Source organism: Malania oleifera, chromosome 10 (assembly GCF_029873635.1).
Source record: "Malania oleifera isolate guangnan ecotype guangnan chromosome 10, ASM2987363v1, whole genome shotgun sequence".
Lineage (NCBI taxonomy): Eukaryota > Viridiplantae > Streptophyta > Magnoliopsida > Santalales > Ximeniaceae > Malania > Malania oleifera.
In genome coordinates, this window is record NC_080426.1 from 78,967,235 (window position 1) to 78,992,270 (window position 25,036).

At 36.4% G+C, this 25,036-nt stretch overlaps 1 pseudogene; it reads right to left on the reverse strand.

Annotated features, from left to right (window-relative positions):
* Positions 1–12,062: 12,062 nt before the first annotated feature.
* LOC131166743 (uncharacterized) lies at positions 12,063–12,831 on the reverse strand (annotated as a pseudogene).
* Positions 12,832–25,036: the final 12,205 nt, after the last annotated feature.

Below are 25,036 nucleotides of genomic sequence, written 5' to 3' on the forward strand. Positions count from 1 at the left end.
CGTCACCTCATCGACGAGTCCTGTAGAAAGTTCGTCGATGAACCCACACCCTCGTCGATGAGTTTCAGTCTACTTTAAATCCTCTCTTGGTATCTTCTCATCGACAAGATGGGTCTTCGTCGATGAGATCCTGAAGAGCCCTCATCAACGAAACCCCTGTGTTCGTTGACGAGTCCTATGGGAATTTCTTGGGTTATTACATCCTTTGCTTGCAATCTCGCAAAAGCTTGATCCTAAGGATGTTGACTGGCTTCTCCAAGTCCTTCATGTCAAACTGTTCGGATAACCATACCTTAATCGAAGATAACACCCCCACATCGTTTCCGATAAGTAAGATATTATCCACATATAGCACCAAGAATACCACCAAATTTTCGTCATGCTTTTTGTATACACATGACTCATCAAGGCATTGATAAAAAACATAAGATTTAATTGCTTGATCAAAACAGATGTTTCAAGACCTAGATGCCTACTTAAGTCCATAAATGGACTTCCTAAGCATGCACAACATGTGTTGTTGGCCTACTGCAGCAAAACCATATGACTTTAGCATGGTTACGGGCAAGAAAGTTTCCTCATAGTTGATTCCCTATTTCTAAGTACACCCTTTCGCAATAAGCCTAACCTTGATGTCGTGACCCAAAAAATAGGAATAATAAGAAAAACAAATAAAAAGAGGATTTTGGTTTGGTGTAGACTAAACCGTCAATGGTTTGGTGAGGGAAGTAGAAAACTGTCGACGGTTTTGTAATTACCGTGGCTCAGTAATGGTAAATCAGTGAAAACAACTTGGTTAAAAAACCAAATTGTCGACGGTTTATCTTGTGCCTGCAACCCTATAAAAAGGGTTTAAATCATTTTATTTGTTTTAAAATCAATATCTCTATCTTTCTCTCTCTTAAGGTTATAGCCAGCTCTCTCTCTCTCTCTCTCTCTCTCTTCATTTTCTCAACCAGTTTAAGCCCAAATCGAAGAAGGAACATCATTTCAGGATCTTGGCAATGTTCTTTGCAATTTAACTGGAGTAATTTTAAGAATCAGACATTTCAAGCACCACTCCAAAACTAGGGTAAGGAGATTATTTTTAAAAGTTTAGTTGATTATTGATAATATGTGGGCCTAGGTATGTTGAATGGCCGTTATTATGGGGTTAAGTTGATTTAGGGTTTATGGATACAGGCTTTGTGTCAGCGCCACAGACATAGTATTGGATTCCTTGCAGGCATGGTTCCAGGAAATAGGTAAGGGAATAGATTATGTCGGGTATTTTCAGAAAGTTCATCATTTAAAATATAATATTTGATTCAGAAATCATATATATGAATTATCTGGATATTCAGATTTATGGAAACAGATTTAATATTATTTCTCTGAAAAATATAATCTTCCAAAACATATAGCATATTATGGAATAGCACTCACTTGTGTGGTATGAATATAAATATTTTATTGTAGATATTAGCATGTCAAATTATTTTATGGGTATACAGAGCAAGCATGTTTTGATAATTAAGTCAGTCCAGATGCCATGATAATTCAGCCGGCCCAAATGTAGGGATATTTCATCCGACCCAGATCTCATGACTAGATATATTTATAATAGTTTATTCAAATACATTATTATGACATATTTTACATAGAACCATGAAACAATTATATTACAGTTATTTATGAAATGTCTATAGGTTAGCGAAACCTAGATGGCTTATTTTAGTTTCAGAGTAGGATACCGTAGCTATCAATTTAGATTAGTGCCGCCACACGTCTTAGATAGAATGTCGGTGTATGGATAGTCAATTGAGATAGTGTAGTAGTGTGCCCCCTGGCAGTCCAGACTAGGCTGGGCAAGCCAATCATATTTACAAACGAGTCAGTTTTGGCTTAACATGGTAGGCTAACCATTGTTAGGTCCTGCCTACGGGCCACACAAGCCAATCATGTGGGGGTAATACATGACATCAACTAGCTATCCATTCCGGGGAGAATTTCAGTATTATACAGATATAGCAGATGTTTTATGCGCATAAAAAATTTCAGTATTATATAGTTATAGCAGACTATTTATATGCACACAGAATTTTTAGTATTATACAGATATAGCAGATGTTTTATATGCATATAGAAATTTCAGTATTATACAATTATAGCAGACTATTTACATGCATACAAAACTTTCAGTGTTATACATATATAGCAGACAATTTGTATGCATACAAAAATTTATTATGGCACTGTATATCTATGTTGAAATATGATTTTTTTAGATTTATACAGAACAGATTTACTTGATTTATCAGATGCAGTTAATTATGTACAGTATATGTTTATAACACAATAGAAAACATGCACCACACACTGATGCTAATCTATCCCACTTACTGAGAGGTGTATCACCCCAAAATTCAAACACTTCAGGAAACGTAGAAAGACAAGTGGAACAAGCTCCGAGATAGAGGAGGTTTTAGTACGATCCTACCGGCAGCGTAATTATTTGAGTTATAAGGGGGATTTTGTGTAAGTCGTTAGAATATTCTATGAATTTTTGGGGATGTATATGTATAATTATGAAGTTAGTAGGACTCTGGTATTGTGTATAAGATTCAAGTATATCATGTTATCTGATGCACAGTTGATATGTATTTATGAATAGGTATACTTCGGTACCCCACTTAGGTCTGAGTTGACTTTGTTTACAGTTTATAGTATCAAAGTTTATAAAGAAAAAATATATATTGCCATAATTTTCGGGGCGTTACAATGTGGTATTGAGCCTAGGTTGCTAGGTTATGTAGAGTTTAGTGCACAGCGAAAAACAATGCCAAAGTATATGAATAGATCTTGAAGAAGACAGGAAATGAATAGATCAGCATTTTAGTGAGTCAATGTTGGAAGTTAAAATGATAATTTAGGGTTTTTTCTTACAACCCAAAGGTAGGAACTTCGTGGTGAGTTTCTATGTTTTTCTCGAAATGACGATTTCAAGAAAATCATGGCAAACTATCACCGGGTTTTATTTCTAAATTGTAGGATTAAATCTTATATTGATAATAAGGACGTTAGGTTAATTGATTATATGAGGTTCTTTGTTAGATAAATATATTAGTTATGTTATGAAGTTAGGATTCTAAGATTATGTTGTTCTACTTTCAGGATGAACCCTGTGAATGATAATACAAATGTTGGTGGGGGTAATGGAGTAGAGCCTTCTAGTATGGGAGTAGTGATTCTGATGTAGTCCTACACAGTGTTGCCCAGTAGGTTATGGCTGAGATAGCACAGAGTTCTTGGGAGCAGGGATGCCCGTCAACGGACCAGGGCTGCACTAGAGAGCAGTTCACCAGGATGAATCCTCCGGACTTTTAAAGGAGTGCAGACCCGATTGTGGCTGAGAACTGGGTCCAAGAGATTGAGAAGATACTGATAGTACTATACTACAATGATGAATAGAGAGTTTTGTATGCCATATTCAAACTGACAAGGGAGGCTGAGCATTCTTGGTTTGCTGTGAGACTCCTTAAGGAGCAAAAACCAGTACTTGTAGCCATGATCTGAAGCCGATTTAAAGAGATATTTTTCAACCAATATTTCCCTGCTATCGCTAAAGAAGCTAAAGTTGAGGAGTTCTTGAATCCGACCTAGGGGCACCTGACAGTTCAGCAGTACGCGACAAAGTTTGCTGAGCTGTCTCACTTTGCCCCGTACATAGCCCCAGATGAGGTGAAAAAGGAGAGAAAAATTGAGAGAGGCTTGAGGCAAGAAATTTATGATCACATGGAAATTTTGAAGGTGTAAGATTTTGCAGAATTGGTAGATAGGGCCACCGCAGTGGAGATGAGCAGACAAAGGCGTGACGAGGTGCAGAGTCAGAGGCCCACGCCTCCAAGATTTCTAGCAGGTACAAGCCAAGGCTTGTGGAGAAGAGGTAGATACAGCGGGGGATAGAGATAAGAGATGGGAAATCGGGGATTTCAGAGTGAGCAGACTCATCCTATTTGCCCTAGATGTGGCAGGAGGAACGTGGGAGAGTGTCGAGCGAGAAGGAATGTTTGCTATCAGTACGGTAAACCGAGTCACTTGGCACGAGATTGTCGTGCGCAGCCGAGCAATGCTCTCGCCCTTAGACAACTATGGGGGAACATCTAGGTACCTCGAGGTGGCCAGCAAAGGAATACCGTGCAGGCACAGGTCTACGCACTGACACTAGAAGATGCTGAGGCGGCCGACAATGTGGTGACATGTATTATTACTATGCTTTCAATTACTGTTATTGGTTTATTTTATTTAGGGACCACACACTCTTTTGTATCTATGGGGTATATCAAGATATGTGGGATAGAAACTTAGTTGCTAGACACCGAATTATCAGTAGTCACACTGCCAAGATCAGTAGTGAGGTGTTGAAGGGTACTTAAAGGGTATTCAGTGAATATTCAAGGGAGAGTGCTACCAGCTGACCTTGTAGTGTTAGACATGCATGAATTTGATATAATATTGGGAATAGACTGGTTAGCCGCCAACTATGCCAACATCAACTGTCATCAGAAATAGGTTGTATTTAAACCCCCTGGGGAGTAGGAGTTTAGATTTGTGGGGTCACGCGTGCGTTCCTCATCGTAGCTAGTGTCAGTTATTCAAGCGAGGAGGCTACTCCTAGATGGATGTCAGGGGTATATAGCTTGTGTGAAGGAAATTCCAGAGAAAGAATTGAAACTTACCGATATTGCAATAGTGAAAGAATTTTCAAATGTCTTTCCAGAGGAACTACCTAGATTATCTCCTAACTGTGAGATTGAATTTACCGTTGATTTGCTTCTAGGGATGGCACCAATTTCTAAAGCTCCCTACAGAATGGCTCTTGCAGAATTGAAAGAACTAAAAGATCAGTTGCAAGAATTATTAGATAAGGGATTTATCAGACCTAGTGTATCACCCAAGGGAGTACCAGTTCTATTTATGAAAAAAAAAATGGGTCAAAGGGGCTGTGCATTGACTATAAAGAGATAAATAAAGTGGCAGTTAAGAACAAGTATCCTCTTCCTCAAATTGATGACTTGTTCGATCAGCTCCAAGGAACACGAATCTATTCTAAGATTAATCTTTGCTTTGGGTACCATGAAGTGAGAGTCAAAGAAGAGGATGTTTCCAAGATAACATTCTGAACTCGGTATGGCCACTATGAATTTTTGGTTATGCCATTCGGACTGACAAATGCTCCTACTGCATTTATGGACCTGATGAACAGAGTTTTCCATCACTACTTGGACCAGTTTGTAGTGGTTTTCATTGATGATATACAGGTCCATTCAAGGAGTCCCGAGGAACATGAGATACATTTGAGGCTGGTACTTCAGATACTTAGAGAAACGAAACTGCATGCCAAATTCAAGAAGTTTGAATTTTGGTTAGAGAAAGTTACATTCCTTGGGCATGTGGTATCCAGGGATGGTATCTCTGTAGATCCAAGCAAGATAGAAGCGGTGGTGAATTGGGTGACACCAAGGAATGTTTAGGAGATTAGAAATTTCTTGGGACTAGTGGGATATTACCACCGGTTTGTAGAGGGATTTTCTAAGCTATCAGGCCCTCTAACACGGCTAACAAGGAAGAATGTTAAATTTGAATGAAATTACAATTGTAGCAGAGCTTCCAAGAATTGAAGCAATGGCTTGTCACTGTACTAGTTTTGACTATTCCATCAGAAGATGGTGGATTTGTAATCTATAGTGATAAGTCTCAAAAAGAGCTCAGATGCGTGCTAATGCAATATTGGAAAGTTGTAGCCTATGCTTCTCGTCAACTTAAAGAGTATGAGAAGAATTACCCTATGCATGATTTAGAGTTAGCTGCAGTGGTGTACGTATTAAAGATTTGAAGAAATTATCTATATGGTGGAAAGTATGAAATATTTACAGATCATAAGAGTTTGAAATATTTCTTCACACAGAAGGAGCTAAATATGAGGCAAAGGAGGTGGCTAGAATTGATAAAGATTACGATTGTACCATCAGTTACCACCAAGGGAAGACTAATGTGGTAGCTAATGTGTTGAGCCATAAATCAGGGTGCACATTCGTATCTGCAATAGTAATTGCACCTCATATCAGAATGGATTTAGAAAGACTTGGTGTAAAGCTGGTAGAGGGTAGTCATCAGGCATTAATTGCTCATTTGGTAGTTTAGCCGACTTTGCTGGAGAAAATTAAAATTGCACAGATGCAAGACACAGAATTAGTAAAGATTAGAGAAAGAGTGCAGAGTGGACAGGGAGCTGATTTTAATATTTCAGATGACAAAACTCTGAGGTTCGTAGTAGGTTGTGTGTACCTAATGACACCGAAATTAAAAAAATGATTCTGGAAGAGGTGCGCCATTCTCTATATACAGTACATCCAGGAAGTACGAACATGTACAGGGATTTGCGAATATCCTTTTGGTGGAGCAATATGAAGAGAGAAATTGCTGAATATGTAGAGTAGTATTTGACATGCCAATAGGTGAAGGCTGAACATCAGAGACCGGCAGGACCATTGCAACCACTTCACATCCCTGAATGGAAGTGGAGCATATTTCTATGGACTTTGTATTGGGGTTACCACTGACACTTCATGGACAAGACGCCATTTGGGTAGTCATTGATAAATTTACAAAGACTACCCATTTTCTTCCCATCAGAGTTAACTATTCCATGGTAGATTGGAAGAACTATATATACGAAAGATAGTCAAATTGCATGGAGAGCCTCTGTCCATCGTTTCTGACCGGGATCCACATTTCACATCTCATTTATGAAAAAGCTTACAGAGAGCTTTGGGATCCCAATTGGCTTTTAGCACAACCTTTCATCCTCAAATCAATGGACAGACAAAGAGGACTATACAAATACTGGAGGATATGTTGCATGCCTGTGTGCTAGATTTTGGAGGCAGTTAGATTCAGTACCTGCCACTAATGGATTTGCTTCCAATAACAGCTACCAGGCCAGTATTGGGATGGCTCCATATGAGGCATTATATGGTCGGAGATGTCGATCTCTGTTATATTGGGATGAAATAGGAGAAAATCATGTATTATGGCCAGAAATGGTATAGCGAGCTTTTGAGAAAATCAAGCTTATCTAAGAAAGAATTAGAACAGCTCAGAGCTAACAGAAAAGCTATGCAGATACCCATCAACGAGCGCTGAAATTTGATGTAGGTGATAATGTGTTTCCTGAAAATTGCACCAATGAAAGAGGTAATGATATTTGGGAGGAAGGGTAAGCTTAGCCCTAGGTATATTAGGTCGCTTGAGATATTGGAAAAAAAAAAAAATTTCCCAGTTGTCTACAGGTTAGCGTTACTCCCAATACTATCCAAAATCCATGATGTATTTCATGTGTCCATTTTGAATAAATACGTCACAAATCCATCTCATATAATAAGTTATGAGGCACAAGAGATTGGTGAGACCTTATCTTATGATGAAGTGCCCGTTCAGATCTTAGATCATAAAGAGCAGGAATTACGCACTAAGAAAATCTACTAATGAAAGTACTCTGGAGGAATCATGCAGTTGAGGAAGCTTCGTGGGAGTCAGAGGAGGAAATGCGTCAGAACTACCCACATTTATTTAATGGGAACCAGCATTAGCGAGGGAAAGGAAATGATTCAGATAAGAAATCATGTATGTAAGTAGATTTTTATGTAGGTTAATTAGTTGAATGTAATAGTTTTTTGTTTTAGGTTGGTTTTGGGAGAGTTTTGATTTAGTTATTGTAGTCTCCCAGAACCGTATATGTAACCACGGTATTCGTCCGCCATAAGTGAGGGTAATTAATAAAATTTCAGCATTTTTCTTTAAGGTTGGTGTAAATGAATGATGGAAAATTTCGAGGATAAAATTTTTATAAGAAAGGGAGAATGTAGTGACCTGAAAAATGGGAATAATAAGAAAAACAAAGAAAAAAAAGGATTTTGGTTTGGTCTAGACCAAACCGTCAACGGTTTTGTGGGGGAAGCAGAAAACCATCGACGATTTTGTAATTACTATGGCTCAATAACGGTATATAAGTAAAAACGACTTGGTTAAAAGACCAAACCGTTAGTGGTTTCCCCTACGCTAGCAACCGTATAAAAAGGGTTTAAATCCTTTTATTTGTTTTAAAATTAAAATCTCTCTATATATCTCTCTCTTAGGGTTGCACCTAGCTATCTCCCTCTCTTCATTTTCTTACCCAGTTTAGGCCCGAATAGAAGAAGGAACGTCATTTTCGGACCCTGGCAATGTTTTCTACAATTTAACTAGAGTAATTTTGAGAATCATGCATTTCAGGCACCACTCCAAAACTAGGGTAAAGAGATTATTTTTAAAGGTTTAGGTGATTATTGATAATATGTGGGCCTAGGTATGTTGAATGGTCATTATTCTGGGGTTAAGTTGATTGAGTTAGGGTTTATGGATATAGGCTTTGTGAGGGCCCCGCAAGCATAGTATTGGATTCCCTGTAGGCATAGTTCCAAGAAACAAGTAAGGGGATAGATTATGTCAAGTCTTTTCATAAAGTTCGTAGTTTAAAATACATTATTTGATTCAGAAATTATATAAATGAATTATCTGGATATTCAGATTTATGGAAACAGATTTAATACTATTTCTTAGAAAAATATAATCTTCTCAGACAGATAGCATATTATGGAATAGCACTCACTTGTATGGCATGAGTATAAATATTTTATTGCAGATATTAGCATGTTAGATTATTTTATAGGTACACATAGCAAACATGTTTTGATAATGAATTTTTAGAAAAGCTATAAATAGTACAAAACTTATAACATTTTCAGTATATTATGATAATTCAGTCGGCCCAGATGTCATGATAATTCAGCCAGCTCAGATGCTGTGATAATTCAGCTAGCTCAAATGCCATGATATTTGAGCCGGCCCAGATGCCAAGATATTTCAGCCGACCCTGATGTCGTGACTAGATATATTTATAACAGTTTATTCAGAAAAATTATTATGATAGATTTTTTACAGAACCATGAAACATTTATATTATAGTTATTTATGAAATGTACTATATGTTAGCAGAACTCAGATGACTTAGTTTAGTTTCTGAGCACAGTACCATAGCTATCAGTTCAGATTAGTGCCACCACAAATCTCAAATAAAGTGTCAATGTATGGATAGTCGATTGAGCTAGTGTAGTAGTGTGCCCCCTCTGGCAGTCCGGACTAGGTTGGGTAGGCCAATCGTACTTATAGACGAGTCAGTTTTGGCTTAGTATGGTAGGCCAACCATCGCTAGGTACCGCCTATAAGCCATATAACCCAATCATGTGGGGGTAATACATGATATCAGCTAATTATTCATCCTAGGTAGAATTTAAGTATTATATAGAGATAGCAGACGTTTTATATGCATACAAAAATTTCAGTATTATACAGTTATGGTAGACTATTTATATGCATACTGAAATTTCAGTGTTATACAGATATAGCAGACGTTTTATATGCATACATAAATTTCAGTATTATACAGTTATAGCAGACTATTTATATGCATAAAGAAATTTTAGTGTTTTACATATATATCAGACTATTTATATGCATATAGAAATTTCTATGTTGAAGTATGATTTCTTCAGATTTATACAGAACAAATTTACTTATTTATCAAATGCAGTTAATTATGTACAATATATGTTTATATCATAATAGAAATCATGTGCCACACACTGATGCTAATCTATCCCACTTATTGAGAGGTGCCTTACCCCAAAATTCAAACATTTCAAGAAACCTAGACAAATGAGCAGAGCAAGCTCCGAAATAGAGGAGGTTTTAGTACGGCCCTAGCTGCAGGGTAAGTATTTGAGTTAGAAGAGGAATTTTTTGTAACTCATTAGAATATTCTATGGATTTTTGGGGATGTATATGTATAATTATGAAGTTAGAGGGACTCTGGTATTGTGTATAAGATTCAGGTATATCATGTTTTTCGTTGCATGGTTGATATGTATTTATGAACAGGTCTATCCCCGATAGCCCACTTGGGTTCGAGTTGACTTTGTTTACAGTTTGTAGTATCAGATTTTACTAAGAATATATATATATATATATATATATATATATATAGTCATAATTTTTGGGGCATTACACTTGAAGGTTTCCACCCTCCCGTCTGCTCCTCTTTTCTTCTTATAGATCCACTTGCATTCGATGGGTTTTATCCCTTCAGGTGGCTCTATAAGATCCGAGACTTGATTAGATTACATAGACTCCATCTCTGATTTCATAGCCTTTTGCCAGAATTCTGCATTTTTATCTTGAAGTGCTTCACAGTAGTTGTTGAGTTCATTATCTAGTTCATCAGGGATCTTGTCACAAGACTCTCCCAAGAACATATACCTATCAGGCTAGTGTATAACCCTCCCACTACAATGAGGTACATTTTACCGTGTTGATCTTGATCCTTGTGCACCATCATTCTGCCCTGGTTGTATAACCGGTGCATTGATGGTAGCTGCACGTGATGGGTCAGACTCAACTCGAGTTACAACATTCCTCCCACTACGACGAGGCAATGAGATGTCAATAACTCTTGTGGTGGTTCTTCTTGCACTATTGGTATAGCTGGTATATCTCCTTTCAACTCTTCTAGAACAATCCTTGTTCTAGGTTCATGGATCATTACATCATCCTCTTCTAAAAATCGAGCATTGGTGCTAACAATGACCTTCTGATCCTTAGGACAATATAATAAACCACCTTTCATTCCTTTAGGGTTACCAACAAACAAACAGACCTCTGTTCTTAATTCCAACTTATCTGTTTTCCCTTTTAGCACGTGTGCTGGACTATCCCATATCCAAAGATGCGGCAGACTAGGTTTGCGCCCAGTCCACAATTCTGTGGATGTAGTAGGTACTAACTTAGATGGTACCAAATCAGAATATAGGCTTCTGTTTATAGTGCGGGCCCCAAAATTGAATTAGGTGAATCAAAATAACTTATCATAGATCTGACCATATCCATAAGAGTCCTATTCCTTCTTTCTGCTACACCATTCTATTGTGGCATACCAGGTGCAGACAATTGGGATTCAATTCCCTCCTCTAATAAGTAATCCACAAATTCTCCTAAAAGGTACTCGCCACCACAATTAGATTGTAGTGTCTTGATACATTTACCCTGATGCTTCTCCATTTTTATCTTAAATACCTTGAATTTCTCAAAGCATTCAGACTTACGATGTATTAAATAAATGTACTCATACCTTGAGTAATCATCAATGAAAGTAAAGAAATACTCAAAGCCACCTCTAGCCTAGATATTCATGGGGCCACACAAATTAGAGTGAAGCAGTTCTAATGCCTTTTTTTTTGCTTTATAGCCCTTTGCCGAAAAGTGCTGCTTGGTCATCTTACATTCTAAGCAGGATTCACAGACTGGTAGTGCCTCCACTTCTAATGAACCTAATGGTCCATTCTAAACCAACCTTGAAATCCGTTTCAGATTATTATGACCTAGGCGTAAGTGTCAAAGATAAGTTTGGTTCAATCCAGAAGGTTTCTCTCTTTTACATGGCAATTTATCTGTGTTATTCAATTCATTTAGTTGCACTCTAGGAGAAACATGATTAATAATATAAAGACTATCCACCAATGTGCTAGAAAAAATAAAATAGTTATTTAATTTAATAACAACTAATTATTTAAAATAAACGGAATATCTGTGATCAACCAACTTGGAAATTGAGATCAGTTCTTACTAATGGAAGGTACATAAAGAGAGTCTTTCAATATTAAAATCCTATATCTACTAAAATAAATGCAAATATATCCTACTGCAACTACTGACACTCTCATGTCATCTCCTAGAAATACGTAAATCTCACCATCACTTGGCTAGTGGATTTGCTAGAACCTGTGTAAAGAATTGCAAATATGATTAGTGGCTGTCATATCTACACACCAGCTATTAGTAGATATCATTGCTAAACACGTTTCAACTACTAGTGAATAAGATATACCTTTATTATTCTGTTTGGCGAGATAAACTGGACATTGTGATTTCTAGTGCCCTAACTGTTTGCAGCGAAAAAACTTGTCCTTAGGCGTTTTCACTCCATCGTGTGGCCCACACACTACTAGAGGAGCTCTTTGTGGTTTCTGAACCTTCTTTTGCTTCTTTCAACCTTTCGGTCTAGAAGAAGAACATTTCTCAGTTATAAGAGCAATAGCTGGCTTTTTGATGAGGCCCTCAGTTTCTTAAAGCTCTTTAAGTAGTTCTGCCAATGAGTAAGAGAGCTTATTCATGTTGTAGTTTAGGAAAAACTTCTTGAAAGAATCAGGAAGCGACTAGAGAATGATATCGACCTGGGTTTCCCCATTGATTTTAGCTCCAACGATCTCTAGCTCATTGAGAAAACCAATCATCTTCAAAATATGATTCCTTACTGGAGTCCCTTCTACCATAATAGTATTCATAAGTTCCTTCATAGCAGTCTGCCTAGCAGCATGATTTTGATCCCCCAACATTTCTTTGAGGTTCTGCATTATATCATAGGCAGAAGGCATAAACTGATGCTGATGTTGCAAAACATTCGACATAGATGCCAAAATTTAACACCGCGCTATCTCATCAGCCTTAATCCACTTCTGGTAAGCCTGGGTTTTCTCATCGGTTGCCCCTTCACCGGGTTTTTGTGGACATACCTCTACAAGCACATACTTGTACTCCTCTGCTATCAATACAATATCCAAGTTCCTTTTCCAATCAATATAATTAGGTCCAACTAGTTTGTTTTTTTTTTAGAATAACTTCCAGGGGATTGAAAGTCATTTTAATCCTGAGAATCACATATTATAACAAAATATGATGAGTAATAATAAACTTTTAATTCAATTAAAAGAATATGGTTCCCTCTACCAATATTTTCAGCAACCTAGCACACCGTGAGTAGTATACCTCGATGGGAGGTCATCTAGTATTCAACACTTGTGTAGATAGGTGAGCACCTATTAATTTTATTTTCTAGGCAAGTAATTATGTCAAGCGAAATTAAACTGCTGGCTTTACTTTGGTCTTACAAGAAATAGCAGTGACTCAGATGGTGAGGATATTATTATTCATAGCTAAGTGTATACCATCACATAATACTAGACCTATTTTCCTGTAGTGAATCCCTAGATGGAGAGGCAACCCAATACTAACAATTACTAGAGTTTATACTTGGTGAGTCTGTAATAAATTCCATCCGATGGGGAGGAACATACTAATATCATCACACAAAAATAATTACTTCACCTATAAACTAGTGATGGAGACCATGAGAATTATGTGTAATAAATTCTCTCACCCACTTAATTATTTAATTCATGAGGGATACAAACACGTGTTTAATATTTAAATAAATTTAATATTCCAATATTGGTAACTAAACCACATGCAACAAATAAAATTCCAAATTCCCTTAATAGTTTTTTATAAAAAAATTGTATTATAACTTGGGAATTAATTTTATTCTCTAGTTGCACATGCATAAACCAACATTGAAATTTTAATTTTTACATGCTAATGACATAAGACAAGAACAACAAACACGCCAAGAAAGCATATATAAACAAGAAATATGATGTTAGCTTTGGTGTATTGCCAAGAGGGGGGTGAATTGGGAGATTAAAATTTTCTAGGTTGATTTCAATTCCACAATCAATAATTTCCAACCTAGGGTCTGTCTAAGCACATACTAATACTCCAAAAGAATGATACTAAGCAGATATATAAAACAAATGCAGCAGACTCGGTATTTTCAAATCATTCACAGTATTTAAAGCATGCACAAAATTCATATAACTATTCAAATATAAACACACATATGCATAAATTAAATTGTAGAAATATAAAGAGTATAGGGAAAGAGAGAGCCGACACAAGATATGTTACTGGGGTTCGGCCAACTGTGCCTACGACCCTACCTTGGCTCACCAGTACAAGGATTTTACTAATCCTCACTTAACGGGTGGAGTAGCACAGGTTACAACTAGGTCAATTAAAGGGGTTGACCTCAACCTACACCTTACAAGGATGGTATACCTAACTTTCCTAACCAGATCTAAGCCAATCTGGGAGTATTCATACGACTAGTCTCCCGCTTTCAACCATATGTCGGGAATACAACAGATATGAATAATTTGTGTACAATCAAATGTGCTTCTTACGCTAAGTAGATGTGTACAACAATACAACTTAAGATACACTCACGTATGATGTGAAAATAAGCTCAGTGTGAGTATGTGATTTTCTTGCTAAAAATAATCCTTAAATAAAAATATATATGATGAATGCTCAAGGATTTAAATCCTAATAGAATATTTCTCCAAATATTTTTTTTCCCAAATAAAGTGCATGAGAATTTAGGATTTTTGTTTGCTGACAAATGAACTTGCAAAATAGTATGTGTGTGTAAGCACGATTGCAATAAGACTTTCCTAGCACAAGTTATGTGTGCTCAAGTCTTTCAAAAATAACTAATACAAATTTTCTCCCAATGATATTTATCAATAAAATATATGAGAGATCCAAGCAGCTAACTCTCAAAAATAAATTTTCACAAACAAAGAACAAGTAAGAGTATAAGCTTTGAAGAAAATAAATGCCCAAGGTTTTAAGTGCTCTCTTTCAAACTGATTTTTCAAAGATATGTAAAAGAGAGAAAATTTTCTTAATGATTTTGCTAATCTCACTCTAATTAAGACAAATGAAGGGGTACATATAGATTTGGGGAAAAATATGACCGTTGGGGACATGGAGGTCATTTTAGAAAAAGATTAATGATGTTTAATTAAAATTAACCTCGTTCAAACTCGGTAAAAAATTAAGTAACCTGAGAGGGTCGGTCGACCATCTTGATGGTTGGGTCGACCATGGTGCCCAGTTCGATCAACCAAGTAAAAATTGAACTGAAAAGATGGTCGATCGTTTTGAGGGTTTGAAGACGATATCCCAAATCCATGCGATTCAGTCAACTAGATCATTTTGAACTAGGAGGTTTGGTCAACCAGGTGGTTGGGGCTTCTCCCGAGGGTGTTCGGTCAACCAGAGCGTTGAAGTTCATTTTCTGGTCGGTCGACCGAAGAGTAAACTTCTTGGCCCCAAGAAGGTTCGGTCGACTAGGGCGTTGGAGTACATTCTTGGTTGGACGACTGACTGGTCAAACTTTTGACCTTTGGGAACTTCGGTCGACCGAAGTTCTCTATGTTGGGGTTCGGTCGACCGAACACACCAAACTTGTGCAATTCAACCCTATTCTTCTTGTGAAATCACTCATATTCACACGATAATTGATACTAAGATTGTGAGGACTTTTCATATGATAATTTGGGACCTAAAGTCAATCAATGGTCTTTTAGCTTTTTAATTTGTCCCAAAAATCTTTGGCCGAAGTTTTTGTAATGCTTCATTTTAGCCCTAATCTTTAACCCAAACCAGTTAGTTATCTAAGAAATGAGTTTCTGTGTAAAGTGTTGGTCTCTAGGATCTGTCTATGGTTGTTTTGAACTATCCATTCACATTATGCACGCAATGCATTATTACATACCAGAATATAAAAACAAATGCAATTACAATAGAAAGTGTACGCCTTCTTCTGTCTTGCTCTTCAGTTCCATGGAATGCACGAGATTGATGTGAGCTTTAAGTTCCTACTGGTTTCCATTTTTTGGTATCTTATGTCTGTGCTAAACTGAAAATCTATTCATGCACTAAATGCACACATAAGACACTAGTAATTTGTCAGCATCAAAATAGAGATCAGACGCTAAAAATCTACATATGATATAATAAATATTTGGCTATTATGGACAAGCAGCTTGCATCACAGCACTGTGAATTCTTGTTTGCCATTACGTAGTGCCGGAGTTTGGCAGAGCCCCGAGGGCAACTCCCCCGGCAAGGTTCGACCTACTCAGTCAGGTCGCAGGGGTCCAAGGAAATTTAAATTCAAATTCAAGTTTAAATTCAAAAACAAATTTAAATTCAAATTCAAATTCAAAAAATGAACGAAAAACCACATCACTGTTCTAGGATTTTTCCTATTTTTCGCCACTTTCATGCACACGCTACAATTATGCCCCTTCTCGGATGAAGTTGCATCAGATTACGATATCCTATGCCTCTATAACCGGAGTTCACATGCTACGAATCTTGTAATAAACAATTGTAATCACAAAATATACATTCATGTGATGAAGCTACATCAGATTATAAATCCTATGTCTCCATAATCGAAGTTCACATGCTATGAATCTTGTAATAAACACTCGCAATTACAAAACATACATTCATGTGACCATAATTTTTCGGACAGAATCCTACAAAACAAATGTTAGTGCATACACACGTTCTACCCCAAGCACGTATTGATTCGATTTTTGGAGAACACGGTATTATTATCCATATACAGTATCAACCGAGACTCTGATACCAATTGAAGGGACTTGTGAAATAGCCTTAAAATTTGGTTGTAGTGCATACGGATAACAAAAACAAATTATCAGATCATGCAATCCCTAATTATTTAATTGGGATTATACCTGCGAGATCTGTTTGGTTTAATCCCAAATCTGTACGTACAAAAATGAGCTCTTAAAGATGACGAGGAATCTTCTACTGCATTCCTTTAACACACCTTGCTCCAGAGAGAGTGGGCTCGTAAGCGATTGTTACAGTTTTCTTCTCTCACAAAAACGTCTGCCTCTGTGAGAGTTTTTCCATCGCTCCTAGCTACTAAATGGAGCGCGTGTATATAGGCTACAACAGGGACCTCTAGGAAAATATGATTAAGGCCTCCCACGTAATTAAGAATTCCTAATTCGACCCGAATTTATCCTTAATTACGTTAATTATAATTCATACCACTAAAGAATTATAATTGCAATCCCTATTATATTCAAAATTAAATTTTGAGGTCCTATTAGTAAATGCTTATTTATCTCCCCAAGTAAAGATTACAGATTCTCATCTATTAAATTAAATTACTAACAATTTAATTAATTGACATATTAATTCCCTGAGGCATTCCACTTAACTAATTTGATGTGCCGAATTCAAAATCCAACTGGAGGGTTTGACACAATCAAAACTTATAAGTTTCCTCAAGGGGGTATCATCAATCCCAATATTGTGACGTGGATTCCATCAATAATTAATGTTCATCATACACATAATGTCATCACCCAATTTACTAAGTATTTTGACGCATAAAAAATCTCACTCTTCTATGAATCAAAGTAATAAACACTATATGCACGTTTCCAATAATCATATCAGGATTAAGAGCATAAGCACTCATAATAACTATGAGGTATAAATTATTTTATATAGTTAGTATAAAAAAAATTACCTTATGGTAGTCCTGTTCAATACACACAAAGTGTACTAGTATAAGGAGTTGGAATTGTACCATTCCCAATAGTCAAAACTGACCTATTAAAACCTTGTGCTATAGTCCTACCAATGGCGTGTCCAATTTCATTTAAAACTATGAACAATAAACTTATATTTTACAAGAACTGATGATCTAATCTTCTATGTATAAGTCGTACTCTACACACTAGATCACCTACTATATAGAATAAAAGACACACATGCATAATCTTTTTTTTTTTTTTTTTTGGTAAAAGAGGGCAGCACCTCCTAACTTTATTAGAAAACCCCTCACTCATGGTGGAGGAAAACCGTGGTTACAATTTTGAGACTTTGGGACAACAAAAGAAAATTCCAAGACCCTAAAACTAACTTAACCAACATAAACCAAACCAAAAAACCAAACACCAGCAAACAAAAAACTAAGAAACTAAACCACTAAAAGTGTAATAACACAAAACATCATGAGCGCAAAGAAGGAAAACCCAACAAATCCAATCGAATCATTCCCCTGACTTGCTAAGGAAGATCATCTTAGCAACTATATGATCGAGAAATACCAGATTCACCCTATTTGGCAAAGAAATCTGCACTTTTATTCGCCTCCCTGTAAATATGTTCCACTTTGAACTGTATGCCTCTTAATGCTAGCATAAGTTCTTCCCACAATTCCCATAAGTTCCAAACCGAGCAATTCCCAGAATTTATCCACTGAACCAACAAAGCAGAGTCACATGCAATCTCCACTTGATCAAATCTAAGATCTTTGCACAGATTAATCCCTAAAATAATTACCTTCAATTCAGCCATGTTATTTGTTCCATAACCCAATAATGAGGAAAAACTACTTTAAATAAACCTTTTTTTATCTCTTATCACGCCTCCACCACCACAATTCCATGGGTTACCTTTACAACTCCCATCCACATTCAACTTAACCCAACTTATCCCAGGTTTACACCATCTAACTACACGAGGAAGACGAACCCCTACATTTTTTACTTGAATATCCAACGCACGAAGGACTGTAATATCCATGCAAGAATCAGGTGCACATTTATTTAACTTGTCTGAAATGGATCTTAGCCAATATTTAATATCAAGCCACACAGTTCTCACCAAATCATGAATTGATTCCATCCTGGCTCTACATCGACGAGTTCAGAGTCTCCAAATGATGAGACTAAGCATAAGACCTACCAAAATGCCTAACTGTGGACCCGTCTTGTACAACTAAACCAGACATTAACTCTACCTTTCCAAGTACTCGTTGCCATACAACTAACACCCAACGCCACTTCTGTTTTTTCCATACCTCTTGAGCAAAAGATCCGGTGCAAAACACATGGTCTAGAAATTCAATCTTGGCATTTGAACAACAATCACATTGAGAGGCCATCTGAACACCTACTTCCTTAATACGAGTATCAACCAGAAGACAAGCGAACCAAGACTTCCACATACAAATTGACACCCTTTTTGGCAACATAGGATGCCAGATTCATTTTGCAACTAAGAATTCCTCTTTATACTCTCTTATAATTTCCCAAGCACTTGCTGTGGTGAATTTCCCATCTGTTGAAGATTCCAAAATTATAGTATCTGGACCCTCCTTACAAGAAATAGCAGAGTTCATTACTTCCTCAGCCTGATCTTCACCCAACAGATCCACTAATAAATCAACATTCCACCCATCTCTATCCCAACTATCTCGAGTTCGAAGCTTATGGTTACTGATTTCCTGAACCTTAGCACAAAGGGGGCCGGAGGCTAACCAACGATCAAACCAGAAAGAAGCCGACCCTTCTTTAATTCAAACACGGACATGCTCTAAAACTTCAGGAATCACACGAACAATCGATCTCCAAAATCTGGTTCCTTTCTCTAGTTTCATTTCTCTCAGGTGGTGTTTCTTATACAAATACTTGGCTTTAAAGAATCGAGTCCACAAATTATCCATAGTTAACAATTTCCACACAAACTTCATATGCAATGATTTTTTTACCTCCTCCAAATCCTTAACACCCAAACCACCCTCACAAACAGGCTTACATATATTGGACCAGGAATACAAATTCCTTTTCCTTTTGCCATTTACTCCACTCCAAAAAAATTTCAATAACATAGAATTTATCTTTTTGAAGACAGTAGTAGGAATGTCCAATACCACCAATTGATGAACCGCCATTAATGATAATATATGCTTAATTAAAATTAGGCGGCCCCCTTGAGATAAAAGATTAAATTTCCAACCCGCTATCTTTTTCCTCAATTTATCAATTAGAGGCTCTAAAATATAGGCCGTAAGACAACTCGATATCGAAGGAACACCCAAATATGTAGCAAGAAAACCTCCTTCCGCAAAGCCAATCGTCCTTAACAGAGATCTTTTCCGAGCAAAAGCAATTCTCTTTGAAAAAAAAATACTTGACTTTTCTTTATTTATCAATTGACCAGGCCAATCCTCATACTTCTTCAAAGTCTTAATAAGCATTCCAATGGAACTTCTCTAACCATTGGCAAAAATAAGAATGTCATCCGCATAGAGAAGGTGATGTTGACCTTATAGGTCACACCCGATTTTCATAATGACAAATACTCCTGTATTTAATAAATATCTAGTTCATGTGCAGGTCTATATTAGCAGATACATTGATGGCACGTGAAAGCTCAAAGCTTGAAGACAAATTTATGTTCTTAATTGTAATATTCAGTAGTGAAATTTGTTTGTAATAGTATTTAGGATATTTGGTTTGTAATAAGCACACACAACACATGCATGGTTTATTTTGTAAGCTCAAACCAAATTCGAACTAAAAGGGACCGTAGAAAGACCTTAGGGTTTTCCCTTCAGTCCACCGACACCAGACTTTTTCGATGTCTTAATTTTGGACATAAATGACCCTAGGACACATACATTTGCACATATGTTTGTTAGGCACTTGAATAGGGTTTGTATGTTTCAAAACGGGACCGAAATGCACACTTGGTGCACTTTCGGTCGACCGGCCAACATAGTTCATTTTAGCCTGATCGACCGAACCGGACCTAGGTCAACAATTGACCAAGGTCCTGGTCGACTGAACTAGGTAGTTCAAAAATCCCCGGTTAACTGAAACCTCCCTGGGTCAACATTTTGACCATCTGGTCGGTTGAGCCACTTTTGTACTCCAACTACCTGGTCGACCGAGGGTCCTCGGGAGAAATCCCAACGGTCTGGTCAACCAAACTAGCCAGTTCAAAATGGCCCGATCGACCAAACATCGGAGGTTTGAAAAATCGTCTTCTCCTGGTCGACCGAGCCTTTAGTTCAAAATCCCCCTGGTCGACCGTACCATATGAGACCTGGTCGATCGAAACATTTCTGGTCGACCGGACCTCTCAGGTTGCCCTAATTTTTACTGCGGTTAAATATTTTTTAAACAGGGTTAAAAATTTTTAAACGTCATTAAACTTTTCTAAGAATCCCTAATAGGTCCCCAAAGGTCAAAAATTCTGGTATGTCTATATATACCCTCTCATTTGGGAAAATCAGAAGTAGATTAGAAAATCAAATTCTCTCTCAAAGCAAAATATTTCTCATTGCTCATACTCTTCCAAATACACTCTAACTTACATTCAAAACTCATTAAATCATTTGTAAGTGTTCTTGAGTGTTTAGATAGGAAGGTTTGCTCTCTCTTTGTTGTGAGATTGATCCATTTTTATTAAGAGCCAAGCCAAAAGGATTCTTAGGGGACTTTGCTAATAAGTTCATCCTAAGAAGAGTTTTCTAGATCTTCTGAGATTGCATATTCGTTGCAACATCTTGAGAAGTTTGTACTTGCTTTTGGTTGCGAAATATTTTCAAAATCATTTGCAAATATCTATTGCTTTTTATTTTGAAAACCATTTGAGGAGATATTTGTTTTTGAGGTGAAACATCTTTGTTGCAATATTTATTCACTCATATATTTTTGCTGAAAACAAAGATCATATATATTTTGCAAGTCCAAGCATATATATATTTATGTGATTGAGATATTCTGTTGATCGATACTTTTGAGGCTTGTTTGATATTCTGTGTGAGCACGTTTGATTGAATATCTTGAAATACACAGATTGTCGTTGACACTCTCACCTATGTATTACACTGATAGAAAATATATCTGAAAGTTGAACTATTTAGACCACACTGAGCTTACATTTTAAATTATATGTGGTGTTTGTGATTGTGCACATTTGCGGTACAAATCTGCTTTACGTGAAAGCACTCTTATATTGCACCTTTTGATTGTATATCTGAGAGATTTCAGGCGTGGCCTGAGGGGCGGTAATCCAGTCTGGTAAGGATTGGTATAAAGGTTGAGGTCAACCCTGTGCTAATTGACCTGGTTTGTATAGGTGCCGCTCCACCCGTTTAAGTGAGCAAGTTATTGTGATAATCTTTGTGCTGGTTAGCCAAGGCGGGGACGTAGGCAGTTGGCCAAACCTTGATAACATATCTGCGTATCACACTCTCTTTATTGCTTTCTGGTGCGTGTGTGTGTAATTAAACTGCTCTACTTAATTTTTGATATATTTATATTACTTGCACTAGAATGACCATAGACTTGTGAACATACTGCTGTTAGGAGGAATACCTAGGAGATAAACTTTAAAAATACCAAGTCACCCCCCTCTTGGGATCACGGTAAAGCTAACAGGTGAGATACCAAAGGTGCCCCACGAGGATGATAGTAAGCCCCTATCTTATTCTCCATAAAATTTTTCTTTAGAAGCTGAGAGAGATCTTCTTATAAAATAATAAATAGATAAAGAGATAAAGGATCTCCTTAGCAAAGCCCTCGAGAAGGTTTAAAGAAACATTTATAAGTGTCATTCATCATAATGGAGAACCAAGGCAAGAAAACACATTCCACCAATAAACCACGGAATCTTCGTAAGAAACCAAAGCTTTCCAGAACCAATTTTAAAAAATCTCAATCGACCCTATCATATTGCTTAGCCATGTCCACTTTGATCATTACATTTCCACCATTAGACTTCTTATGCAGAGAATGAACCATTTCTTGCGCCAAAGAAATATTTTCAAATATACTTCTACCAGGAATGAAAGTTTCCTGTTCCGGAGAAATCAAAGCAGACAATAAACCTGTCATCCTTGCAACAATAATTTTTAAAAAAATTTTGTAGATAACACTACAAAAACTAATAGGCCTAAACTTGTCAAAACTCAGAGTATTCTAAACTTTTGGGATTAGAACAATGTAAGATGCAGAATAAAATCTAGGAAGAGGGGACCCAGCAAAAAAATCTCTAGCTGTATCAATCACGTCTTCTTTTACAATATCCCAGCAATCCTGGAAAAAAGCCGAGCAACCATTCGGACTTGGGCTACTATTTCTCGAGATAGAAAGAATAACATCCCTTATCTCCACTTCAAACGGTTCACGACAAAGATCAATATTCTCCTCTTCAGAAACCATAGGAGATATTATATCAACAAGGTTAGCTGTTCGATTGGGTCCTACACCTATTAAGAAAGTTCGAAAATACCTTACTGCACCCTCATGCACAGCTTCCATAGAATCCAACACTTCTCCATTTGGAAGTTTCAATTAATGAATCATAGTCTTCTTCCTCCTTTGACACACATGCATAATCATTAAATAAATAATGTCAGACAAAAATTGCTCACAAAGATTCTCATTAAAATGGAATAATTGAAGTTATTAATAAATACTAAAATCAATTATATAAAGCTTGTCTTTCAATATAAATCCCTGGGGTTGCAAATTTTTGTACTATTTGCCTCACATTTTGCACTACAGTAATTAATCAACATGGTTTCACTTCCTATAGTTGTAGTTCCTTCATCCCCTTGAATTGAATGAAAATAGAGATCTTAAAAAAAAGAAAGAAAAATAAGTTAAAACAACAATGCAAACGACAATTTATACACAACAATAAACAAATAAGATCAATCACTGGAAAGAAATCTAAATTACTAAATGTTTTAAATTCCTTTAACATTGATGATGAATAGTCATAAACGGAAAGAGAAACCTTTAAATCAGATTGAGTGGTTAGAGTTATATTGAATTAAATTGTAAGGGGCACAATGAAAGGATGTCATAATTGATGCAAACCATTAGATTTCATGTTATGAGTAGTCTAAATAACAAGATGCATTTCCAACAAATGTAAAAACACATGGTATAGCCATTGTGTCAAATAATAAAAGAATAAAAAATTATAGAGAAAATGAGAAGACAATGCTATTAAGGATATGTGAAAACAAACTCATTCTTTGTTCCTTTTCACGGTGATTTTTATTTTATAGTAGTGTAGATTGATGAGTGTTTACCTTATATTTAGGGTTTAGAGTTTTTAGGATTTAGAGTTTAGGATTCAGTGATTATTCTCTATTTACTCTATCAAAAAAGCTAGAAAGCACTCATTTTTAATTTGTTTCCAAAGTTCTTGCATTATTTATCTTCTCTCGCACTGTTTCATTAGAGTCTAAAATATATCTTACTGTTCGAGTTCAAAGACTATGTGGAAAGACCTAGAATATAATGCGAATAGGTGTACGAATAAAAGAAAATTTTACAAATAATGATTGAGATTTTAAAATAGTATCATAAGAACCTTTATTGACTCAAACAACAGTCGAATCCACAAAATAATAAAAAACTGCTACAGTGAATTTCAGCTCAGCAAATAGGGCATCTTCTAGGCACAAGAACAGCTTTATCCTTAAATCAGTGCGCAATTGAGGATAGTACTTAAATCAGTGTGCAATTTATATATGTGGTGCAGCTTTAGCGACAAAAAACAACAAAGGTAGCAATAAATGAGGGGTGGGCTTGGAGGCTTGTGAATAAATGTTTATATACACCATTGAATCAACAGAATAAAAATAGAAAAGCAGACCACTGTTTCCATTACATTCAAGTGTCCAATTTGCTGCCTTCAATAGCTTGAAAGCAACCAGAAAAAATTACCCGGGCAATAGCCCTTGAAATTGTCTTCAAAGGATCTCGAAACATGCTTTGGAAGGAAATGTTTATGGAGTAAAGCTTAGACCTTTTCTAGCTAGCTGAAGAGACAAGATTCAGAGTTTAGATTCTAGTTACCAGACTTTTTTTGTTTAGTTTTACCCACAGAATTAAGTTCAGTAAAAAGGAAAAGGTGAAGTTGAAGAATTATTATCCGTTATCATTTTTTATAGCCTTTTCAATCGAGTACACACACACATGTACACCCGTGTGCATATTCGCAATGATATCAAACATGGAAACGATAGTTTAGTAGAAAAAGTTATATCTTTTCTATTTATGTATCTATAGCCATTGGCAAAGGTTTACTCTTTTATAAGGGCTCGTAATCAGTTTTTATAAGAAATTTTGTGTAGGTTTTCATATTCATATTTATAAGGTTTTGTATCAGTTTGACACAATTTCTTTTTCATGATCTAAATGAGTTATGTTTTTATATGTTATAGTGAATGGATGGGCATGCGAGCAAATCATGACTGTGCTTAGAATTTCACTTGCATAATGATCTATTGGCATTTTCATCTTTTGGTTTAGTGAATCCATTTTGGGTGAAACCTAAAGTGTAGTCCTAAGGAAAA